Here is a 12,190-nt window from a genome sequence, read left to right on the forward strand (position 1 = left end):
CTATAACAAGCACAGAATAATTATGAATGCATTGTAATACTATAACAAGCACAGAATAATTATTAGGTCAGTTCTTGGGATTGAGCCTGTCGTGAGAAAGTTAAACAATGAAGAATCAATCAAAGTTTTTCATGTTAGTCACACACATTCTTTAACGTTTTAGGTTTGAAACATTATTTTTTTGGACCATTTGGTTCTGGACAAGTTATTAGAGCTCTCACTAACTTATACCTTATTGTACTTTTCAGTCTTGTGTCCTTTCTGAGATATTTTATAAAGTGATATAACAGTAATTTTGAAACTGTTTTTCTACATTTCCTTCATTTCCTTCTAGTGTAGAACAGGAGGGTGTTTGTTTGAACTCTCTTTACAGTTAGCTATAATTGTGGTAGGGAGGCAGTTCATTAACACAGTGGTGGAAATGGGTGTTCTGTAAGTTTTTTAGTTAAAATAGATATTTATTGTACTAATTTCATGTAAGAACATTTTCTATGACAGTTGGCTCATTCTGAGACTTAAGAACTGTGCTGTAGTTTTTTTTTTTAAAGTGATTTTGATATTTTCAAGATTCAGTTTATTAATGTTTAGTCAAACATGTAGCAAGTCATGTTTCGTCTGATGAGATGTAATTTGGCATTAGCACTCCCAAGTAAATACAGTACTAACTCTACTGTTAGTAAACTTAACTTTACTACTGTTACCTTGTACGTTAAAACACGCAATTATTTACTTTAACTGATAGTAAAAGACTTAGGTCTTCGAAAGACTTTCCAAACAGTTTCATGTTGTGCTTTACCAAACCTCTGTCATGTCTCTAATATTGATTGCTGGGTGACGAATTAGTGAAAAAAATTACCATAAATTATCATTAAAAAAAATGAAAAGCAACACATCCAACGTTTGTTTTGCTTGTTACACTTTGTATTTCCTTCTATAACATTTTTTTTTTCAATAATACTGTGAGATTCCTAATCTCAAAATCAATTTTAAAGTTTTAAAGATCCATTTTTATACAGACTAGTTAAATCCAGTTTCTGGAGTCCTCCACAATAAGTTATCGTCTATTTTAACTGTATCTAGTTACCTCAAACTTACCACTGCATCTTACCTCTTATCATCATGAATATGATAGTACCTTTGGATATCTTTGCATATGTTCACTAGTATAAATCCAACTTTTACAATGCTCGGGCATGGCCACGTGGTTAAGGCACTTGACTCGTAATCCAAGGGTCTTGGGCTCAAATCCCCGTCTCACCAAACATGCTCGCCCTTTCAGCCATTATAATGCGGTAGTCAATCCCATTATTCGCTGATAAAAGAGTAGCCCAAGGTGGTGATTACTATCTGTCTTCTGTCTAGTCTTACACTATTAAATTAGGGACACATAACCCTCGTGTAGCTTTGTGCGAAATTTCATAATGATAAGGTAAGATCCTACTCACATGAATCCAAAATTTAAATTTCAAGCATAACATCTTTAAAATATATGCATAAATTCTCACCACATTTTTATTTTTGTAATTTTAAGTTTTAAAACATGGATTATATATATATTATGATCTATGATTAATTTACAGATTCTATGAATAAGGAAACCTGTCAAAAAGCATAATGAAAATTATAATCTGTTGAAGTGTGTTCTGACTTTACTGGATAAAAGTCATTTTAATCATTTTTACAACTTCATTAACAATATATTTATAAAAAAACTAATGCTTCTATTATTAAAACCTATATAAAATAAGTTACAACAAAATAACAATTATTCATAACATCTTTCCTGAAATAGTAAGTTCAGGTTTTTATATTATTTTAAAGAAACATTAATATTGCACATTGATGTCATTTCAAAATTTTATTGTAATCACCCCTTTCAAGACAACAATTCTGAGTTCTATCTTAAAACATATTATTTTACCTACATAGTAGTTGGATCATTTGTTAAGCCTTAATATGCTGTGCTCATAGATTATTAATTGAAAAATAACTTGTATGAAGTTTTAACATACTATAAAACACTTAGCCTTTCTTTACCATGTTTACATTCTACAATCTATGATATCAAAACTTCATCAAAGGTCAGTAGACTTAAAATATGTCGTATACTTGTGGTTTCCATTTACATGTTATCTCAGTAAAATATGCTATATAGATCATAAAATTACTGTGAAAGTAGCCAATAGAAATTTCAAATCATCATTGTCTAATTCAATGGATAATATTATATTTGAATTAAATTAAGAGTTTACACAGTACACAATTTTATACTATTTTAATCATCAAGTGTTAGAATAAAACTGTGATCAATAGCTAGAAATACAAAGTCTAGTTTGTGGATTCAGTTATTTACATTACAGTAGTTGAATAAAGGAGAACAGCAAGAGAAATCCGTTCACTTTATAAAGTAACAAATAATGCAAACAAAGCACTAGCAATGTAAAATGTTAGAAATAATTGAAAAGTAAAATTAAAGTCAAGTTTTGCTTTACAATTAAAATGGTAAACACTGATTGCAGAGATGCCAACCATTACGATTTGAGCATAACCATTATGACTATACGTTCATCCAGACAAATATTACAACTTGTTGCAACTCCCAAATTATTATATATTATATAGGCCTATACAATAAAGTGATAAATTGTTCCCCCAAGGCTTTAAAGGGGTGAAAAGGAAATTTCTAGTGAGATACAGATAAATTTTGATAATAAATAAAAGACATAGTCCAAATGGCTACTTGCAATAATCATGTTTGTGCTTGAAATAATAAAAAAATATTTGTATCTCTGACCTCTACCAATAGTTTGAATGTGGTGCTTCTCCATACTGGGTACATGGGGGAATCTATAGTTACGTCATCAGTGCTTGTCAGCCACTCAGCTCTCGTGTAGATGGGTATTTCTATTGGCATAGAAACACCTATGTGATCGTTCACAAGATAAAAAAAAAAAAAAAAAGAGGCCTCGCTCACCAGATTGTCTTGTTTCTGGCAAATCTAAAAGGACTAAAACTGTGAATCAAAAATTTAGAAAAAGAGTATAGTGCAAAATTTTCGGTCATTGCATCAAAAGTCAGTGACAGTTATGTGTTTTGTACAGTTTGTCATATCGATTTTTTTTGTGGTGCATACAAAATTAGCATCTCACCATAAAAAGGCTGAGGTGAAGACAAAAACGATGCAGATAACGACATTTATGAGTAAAAATTCAGAATATGAAACCATAAATGCAGAAGTGATGTTCATGTAATTCGTCATTGCTCATAATTTACCCATAGCTGTAGCCAATCATGCAGGACATCTATTCAGAAAAATGTTCCCAGACTGATATAGCAAAAAAAAATGGTTGTGCTAGAACTAAAACTACAGCCATTGTACAAATGTTTGGTTGTGAAGATGACAAAATGATTTCAAGCATACTTACTAACAATGTTTACAGTTTAGCCACAGATGGATCCACAGATATGGATGACTCAAAACTGTATCCAGTGGCTGTACGATATCTTGACCCTTTACTTGGAAAAATTGTTTGTTCTCTTTTGACAATGGTGGAATGGAAAGAAGCTTCAACGGGAAAGAATATTTAAGCTTTTGGACCATGAACTGACAAAGAGGAAAATTCCATGGGAAATCTGTCTTAGTTTTTCTTCAGACAATGGCTGGTATAGGTAAAGGTGTGATGGAACACATCTCAAGATGACAGCCCAGCATTTACTTCATGGGCTGTGCCTGTCACCTCATGAATATTGCTGCCCAGAAAGCTTCCAGAAAACTGCCCTGCCTAGTTTCTGATATACTGATATATATCTACTATTTTCTGGACAAAAGTGCTAGCAGAAAACAACATTTCAAAGAGTTTCAAGGATTGTATGACAAAGAAACAAGAAAAACTCTACAACTTGTTAACACAAGATGGCTATCACTTAGGATGTGCCTCAACAGAATATTGGACATGTGGAAGCCATTGAAGAAGTATTTTTTTCACTGTGAAAAGGAAAAACTAGATTCAAAAGGAGCTAGGCATGCAGCTCAGTCAGGTAGCAAGACTAACAGTCAGGATATCCTCTCGGCCACACAGAGACACAGTCAAGACACCCTCTCGGCCACACAGGGACACAGTCAAGATATCTTCTCAGCCACACAGGGACACAAGACAACAGTCTCCAAAAAACAGACAAAGAAACATTTGATATCACTCAATATATGTTTAGGCAGTCTGACCTTGAACTAAAGAAGAGACAATCAATGAAAAAAGAGAAGAAAACAAAAGCTAGCAAGGAAGTAACCAAGAAAAGTTATGTGCAGAGCAAGTTAGATAAGTTGACAGTTTCTTGGACAACAAAATGAACTTGTTATTTTGTCTTTTACTTCAGTCGGCAATTCCTTTATTTGAGAAAGCCAATTTGATATTGCAAAGAGAAGAAACTTGCATACACATTATGCATAGAACTCTGATTACACAAGTTAAAAATATACTTGTCAGATACATCAAGCCAGTGAAGGCAACATCACTGAACTTGATTACAACAATGAATCCTTATACAAATCTGATGAGGCAGTTTCTATTGGAAATGCTGCCAAGGAATACATTGTTAAATATGAAAAGGACCTGGACCTGATCAGCTTCTACACCAGTGTCAATAAATACTATATTGCAGCTACAAATTACATGATGAAACATTTCCCTCTAAATGATGAACTTCTGATTCATGCAGAGGTTGCTGATCCAAAACTGAAAGTAAGCAAAGATTTCTCTTCTCTACACTTCTTCACAGACAGGTATTCTGTCCTTGCAAATACACATGAGCACAACACTATTGACAAGTTGGAAGGGCAATATTTGAACTATTAAACTGATATTTTCTCAGAAACTGTCCTTCAGTTAAATGTTGACAAGTTTTGGGTTCAGCTGTCTACAGTTAAGGATGGAAATGGTAACCAGAAGTATGACTTTCTGTGTAGGGTTATGCTTGGAATTCTTACAATCTTCCATTCTAATGCTGACAGTAAAAGGATATTTAGTTTAGTGACTAAAAACAAAAGCAAGTTCAGACCAAACTTGAGCACCTCAGTTTTGAGCAGTATTATAATGCACAAGATGTGTATGCAGTCAAATGGACAATGTTGTTGTAACTCCCAACCATCCAGAGACATTCTCATGAAAGCAAAGGCTGCAACAGCTGCAAAACTATTACAATAAGCATCATAAACATGATATAAACTAGTCCTTACACAAAGGCTTTTTCTGCTTACTGTTTGTGCATGTTCAGTGTTGTTTTACCAGTACATTTGTTACTCTGAACTAAATAAAAGACATAATTTCAAAATATTTTTTAAAATTTATTTATTAAATACACAAAACACAGTTATAAATGAGCAATCTATAGCAGTAATAAATACTAATAGTTATAATAATATAATAATAAACAGCTTAGAGACATTGGTCAGGCCTAGTAGCCACAAATGATAAAGGACTCTGTCTACAATCATTATGCTCAGTCATTTGAAATAGTTGGCATCTTTGTGATTGTACTTTAATGTGAGAATGCTTTCTAATGATTTACATTTGAAATTGTGACTGTTGAAATTACATGGAAGCAAAAAAAGTTACTAATTTGTTCATAAGTAAAGATTTAAAACAGGATTTGTGGCATTAAACTTTGAATAAAGAGTGATAAAAGAAAAAGACTGTAAAATAAAAATTAACCAATATGCACAACAATTCTTAGGCAAGATTTGCCTATTGTCATCTGACTGAATAGTGGGGTTTGAAAACCAACATTTCAGTACATCAGCAACCCCAAAATGCAAGACATTTCTGTTGCAACAGAATGTAAAACGCAAGCCCTCAGATTAACAATATGTCATATTACCAAAATGATCCCAAGCTCAGATAAAATTAACACCCCAGTGTAACCCTTTATAATCTAGTGGGTAGTATAATGCCACCTTTGGCCTTGGATTGTGAGAGTCAATAAGTAATAAAAGTCACAGTAACTAAAATACAGAAACTTCAAACACACCTTGCTCACTTTGAGATATTTTAAATTATAATTTTGATTTTTATAGTCAAATGATGATTTGTAATACAATAAAAATAACTATATAATTGTAGTTATATCGGGTGTAGATTTTTTTATACCCGATGGGGGATGATTTTTGCAACCACTTATGTGGACTGTTAAATTTGCAAATTGGTAATCTGTGATTACGCGAACCTGAAAGCTGTAAACATGCAGTTACAGAGTAATCTTGTTGCCACGATACTTGCATGTATACTTAGGTCTACTGTCTGATACTTATGAACTATCGCTTAGATCGAAAAGCTTAGAAGCATGCCTATATTGAAGATGTACATTTCGGCTACTGAAAATGCCTACATCTAGGCCTAATTATGTAATTCGATTGGTAAGAACACGAGAATCACAAGAACAAACACACAATTTGTAGGTCTGTGATGCAATAAAACAATTCAACAGACCAAACTGAAGGGGGGGATGATTGTATGCACTATACCCCCTACCTAAAATGAAGGGGGAATGTATACCCTCCATCCCCCCAGGATCTACACCCCTGGCTATGCATGACCTGCAACTGTTGACCTGAAAGCCAATTTTTGTACATATACTATAGCATGCCTAGTGACATCATGCTCTAGGCTATTTTGTTGAAATATTTAGATGTTTGTAGTTAACCACAGAGCTACATTATGGAATATCTGTGCTGTGCCCACAATGAGTACTGAAACCCAGTTTTTAGAATTTCACATTTGCAGATATAAGATTGAGTCACTGGGAGGCATTGTTGAAAGAATTGCTGCAGTGAATAAAACTGTCTAAAACATTAAAACCACTTTAAATACAGTATTCACTTCACTATTTTAAAATGTGAAAGTTATCTATGTCCTCTTTTTACAACTTTATGTACGTGTTTAAAGTAGACCTCATAATATTTATCTTTGTTCAAAGCCAAATTTTATGATACCCGTATTTACAATGGCCTTGAAATATACAACAGTTATTTTAATGGGAAAAAAACGCCCATGACAGTTACTTTTATGATGAGTCATGGGTCAAAGGACGTCACATATATATATATAAAACCTAAAAAAAAACAACTTTGTTTAACATCTTCCACATTCAAAATTTTAAAAAGCTTAGTGACCTATGTCCAGCAGCAACCAATTTCAAGTCTTAGCGACAACAGACAATTGTATGCTTTATTTCTTGACTTATTGTTTTATATTTCAATAAACATAAGTTTAATAATTTATTCCTAAATAGTAATAATTTATATACATATATAATGTACAATAATTGAAATGTGACTGTATATTACAAAATACTACTCCACTAAAACACAGCCAAGACAGAGAAGACTAAAGGTCAATTTTATATTATTGAATACATATCATGAGTACACTTGCACCTCATCAATGCAATTTATGTAATGTTAGCTGGGCATGACTGGAAGGATCAACATAATACAAAATATTAAATATATAGCATTATGAGACTTAATCAACTTAAACTAAACATTTGTATTTTTGTGTTATACTATGTAATCATTTCAGCATGAAAACAAAAATAATTTATATTTCCTATTTTTTTTTATGATGGTTATGATGTTGGTCAGTTCATAGACCCCACAAATGGTATAGAAAAAAACATGAAATGTCAAATCTTACTAAAAACAAACATTTGAAATGTATTTAGGAGGTTCTAGAGATTAAGCAAATAATATCCAAGATTTTTACAACGAAGAATAGTTTTCTTAACTATAACACAAAACCCCTTTGTACTTGGACTAGTAACAAAACAATTTTCACAAACAAATATTTAGTAAAAAATATTTAATTAGAAATCTGATTTTCTGTGTACAAAAACTTATAATCTTTACCTAAAGTTTACCAAATTTTGTGAAGACACGTGCTGTATCAAAAGTTATAGTGCAAACACTTAACATGTGCAAATATGTAGACTAACTCATGTATATTATATTGAGTCTGTAGTGAGAGTTAATAAAATAAATAAATAAACAATGAAGGAAACTGTTAAGTTACTACTTTTTCATAGCATACAAATAATAAATTTTCAATAACTTATAAGACAAAACCCTGCTTAACTTTGAGATGTCTCAAAATGTATTTAGAAATTTGAAAATTGCAAAAGAAAACATGGGAATAGTTGCCTTTTAGAGTTTTTGACATGATCAAATTCTCTGCTTTCAAATTATATGAACTAAGATAGCCTTAAACAAATATAAAATTACTAGATTTTTGGCTTAAAGTCTTTTACTAACAAAGTACAGTTGCATAGGTGTGAAATTGAATACGTACCACCAACAATAAAATTATAATGGGAAAAAAATTAGGGCTAACAGTTTCTATTCTTTTTTAAGTACTTCATCTGAAACAAATGTTAATAAAACTTAAAAACAAACAAATAATTAAAATATCAGAATATCATTTACAGTTTTATTTTGGAGGTAATTTGAGGCTCTAAATCACAATTTTTGAAATGTTGATGTTGAGATTTTGCACACTAATTTTAGGCATTGGGTATGAAGGGTTAAATAAGGGTAAGTTTCCATTCTTGTGGCTGAGATCATTATTATTTTATAAATACTTCCTATTGGTTTAGGTAATACAATTATTAATAATAATAGGGATAACTTACACTCTTGAATAAAGCTATTATTGATACTAACCTCAAAGTCAGGAAATAGAGGCAATACTTCCAGTGGATAGACTCCAGGTTTACTGCAATGTTTCTCAATCTAACAAAAATATATATATATATATATATATATATTGCCACTGTTTGTATAGATCGTATATGCTGCATAAAATTCTATTTACTCTGAACTGTAAAACAATTTTCTATTGTATAAGTAAATGGCTTGATTCAGTGTGCTGTTTTCAAGACATACACTACAAATCAGCATTATATGATGTCCAAGTCTTATTTTTCTATTTACCCATCCCCAGAAATCAATCAAAATGGTTTATTTTAGTGGCAAGTAAAAAATATTACATGATAAACTAGATTTACTTTTCTTCTTGGTAAATTTTATAATTTTAAATATGCAAAAAAAAGTACATATTTGTGTACTGGTTGTTAAAACTGAGTCACTGAACCATCTGGTTGCTCAAAATTATGTTTTCCACTAATTAGCAAGAGACTGTGTTGAAGTAACAAAACTGACTCCTTAATATAGTAACTGATAAAAACTGTACATACCAATCTCTTTTATTCATCTCCAGTAAAGAACTATCTACATCTATTTTCTATAAAGTTGAACATACAACTCTAACAAGGAGTTTAAACTCTCTTGTAATACCTTAATGCAGGTGTAGCTTGAAAAATTAGTTCCATACATTGGCACAACTAATGGCTTTCAGTTTTTGCATCAGAGTATCTCCTACCTCAGAATTCTGGGGACCAGTAGTTATATCACAGTTTCAAAACCACTACTCTATAGTATGCACTACCTGCATTTGTAATTGGTCATATAATGGTATGGGAACCAAGACTACGTTCTTCAATGTTTAATAGTTACCCTTCTTATTGTTGCATGACAAGTAACACTCAAGTTAGATCACAATCTTTGGAAAGCTCCTGCCAGAGCTCTTTTAATGTGAAGTACAACCACAAGGAAATCATCATAAAGTATATGGTTGTTGTCACTGCTGCTGCAATGTATTTCAGAATCTGGATTTTCACTATTTCGGTAGACAATCCATCTGCTTTACCTAGTGAAAATGTACAAGGTTGTCCTCATACAGCATTGTAATTCTAAATGTGGATATCTCTAACACATTATTGAAATTCATAAGCCATTTAAATGATATATGGTTCATTTGAATGGTAAACTTTATACCATACAATCAGTGATACTATGGTTTGACAAATACAAGATGACAGTAGTTAATTCTTTGTATACACAGGATAACATGTTATACTCCATCCTGACAATGCTGCTATGATTAACTAGAATATTTGTTAACAATGAAATCCCATTAGATTGACTGAACAGTTTGGATAGTCAACCTAAAATTTACTTCAGCTGGAGAAATTGCACAATATTCTCTCACAAGATGGAGCTGTTCTTTACTGTTATGATCCATAAACATTCCAACCCCCCCCTCAAAATGTGACTGAGAAATTCAAAGAGTACATATAAGCACATACTATTCTGATATGTACTTCAAGCATGCTTTCTTTACCTATTGAAAAACCATTGATTGTATACTGTAGTCTACAAAAAAACACTAAAATGTTATCCATATAAATGAGACATTTATCCAACTCTAATCCTCTCTGTCAAACTCTCAAAAATGGCAAGTACATTATGCAACCCAAATGGTACAACAAAAAGTTTATAAAAAACTTTTTAATCTGGGAGCAGTTTTACATCTGCTCTTGTTTCACTAGCAAGTTCCTGGAAGCAAGGTGTAATGCATTAGACAAGTGGACATCTTCCAGTATGTACATGAATACCCTATTTTTGACCAGACACACACTAAAGATTTAACCACATACACTTCCTTTCAGTACTAGATACACACATACTGTTTACACTTACTTAGATACATCTATTGACTATGTAGCGCATGTTACTGATATTGGATTCAGTTGGCTATAAGATCCGACATACATGTTGGAAAATTTATTCAATATTTACTATGTTCTTGTTACTACAACGAGCCCAAATTATCTGTACAATTCTCAAATAGTGATGTCAGATGTTTAGGTACCCATGGATCTGTCCTTGGTCACAATGCATCTGAAGCAACACTAGCAACAGTTTATTCTAGTCATTTCCATTGCATTCAATGAGCTGATAATTATTTTAGCAGCAAAATGAATAGCCATTTCCCTGTAATTACAGATTAGTACTGACACAAAGCAAGCCTTTGGTGTTGTGAACAAATGCAGCTTTATTTATGGACAAAACAATGTGTTTCACATATTGGTTCCACTACCACATCAAACACCAACTACACACTAAACTGGCTTTTTAAAAGAATCTGAAATACTACTTATAGATTGAGAAGTAATAGTGCTCCTTTCTGAAGATATTTATGCTAACATGTTGGCACTGGATTGTTTCATTAAAAGGCCAAAGCTTATTTCACAGGTCATGCTGATTTTAATTTCCACAACAAGTCTAAACCTTAGATACCAGTGCCTAATTTTAGATTAGAGACAACCATATTCATCTCTTAGAGTAGTGGTTTTACTTGAAGTACCTGATACAAAGAAGAAACAACTAGAGTTCTGGAGGATCCTACACCAACCAAAAATTTTCACTTTCTACCAGTGTAATTTTATCATCATATAATAAATGCCATTCAGTCCTTTATGAAACAAACTGATCACCATATCTTGGAATTGAACGGACTCCTATACTCCCCAACTCAATACCCAAACTCCAACATGGACATCATTAATTTATGTTGTGGCTTTATATGACTTCCTGTGACTGTTGTGGGATTTTATAGAATTGCATGTTCTCCCTCTCTTACCTTACACAATTTTACAAATAATTCCTCTCAAAATGTGCATTTAGTTTACTGTCAAAGCATGGACTTCATCCCTCTTGTTCAAAAAGTCACCTAGAGATGTGGAGAAGAAACACTTCATGCTGCTATGAAAAACTAATCATAGAGGCTCTGAAAAGACCAGAGTTAAAATTCAGATGGTATTGGTGGAAGGAAAGTCTGTTTGAGTTCAAGCATTTTGAGATACTGGCATTTCTAATGGTTAATTTGACTGAAGGAATATTAGCAAAGCTACTAATGGATACTTTTTTCCTCAAGCATGGCATCCCATGGTTTTATCTGATGGACTCTTGATGAAATGGTCCATGAGTACACCCTTGAGATGTAAAGCTCATATAGTGGATCTCTTTGGTGCTTGGCATAGTCATGACTGATCCACAGACAGCTGTGATCTCTGAAAATTATTCTGGTTGAATTCGTACCACTGAAACTACTGATGTAGGCTTCTTCCTTACATGTGAAAAGCTTGATATAACTACTGCAAATCTAGTTGACACAGAAATGGTAATTAGTGCAAGTAAAGCTATATGAATATCCCCATACAGTAAAGGAGGGTGACCCTTAAAAAGCTTATAGAAAATGATATCACTGACACTTGCAGCTTCCATAGTGAAACATGTAAT

The 12,190-nt window shown here is 32.5% G+C and overlaps 1 protein-coding gene across 10 annotated transcripts in view; it reads right to left on the reverse strand.

Moving 5' to 3' along the window:
- LOC143243202 (uncharacterized) overlaps positions 1 to 8,975 on the reverse strand; it is a 54,164-nt gene extending 45,189 nt beyond the window's left edge. For 3 of the 10 annotated variants that reach the window (XR_013024189.1, XR_013024187.1, XM_076487009.1), the window contains exon 1: positions 8,711 to 8,797. The gene's annotated coding sequence lies outside the window, so the exon portion shown is untranslated. Of the gene's footprint in view, positions 1 to 1,135; positions 2,923 to 8,710 lie in introns of all 10 variants that reach the window. The other 7 variants (XR_013024188.1, XR_013024186.1, XR_013024190.1 and 4 more) reach the window with 5 other exon arrangements.
- Positions 8,976 to 12,190: the final 3,215 nt, after the last annotated feature.

This window comes from Tachypleus tridentatus, unplaced genomic scaffold, assembly GCF_004210375.1.
Source record: "Tachypleus tridentatus isolate NWPU-2018 unplaced genomic scaffold, ASM421037v1 Hic_cluster_2, whole genome shotgun sequence".
Taxonomy (NCBI): Eukaryota; Metazoa; Arthropoda; class Merostomata; order Xiphosura; family Limulidae; genus Tachypleus; species Tachypleus tridentatus.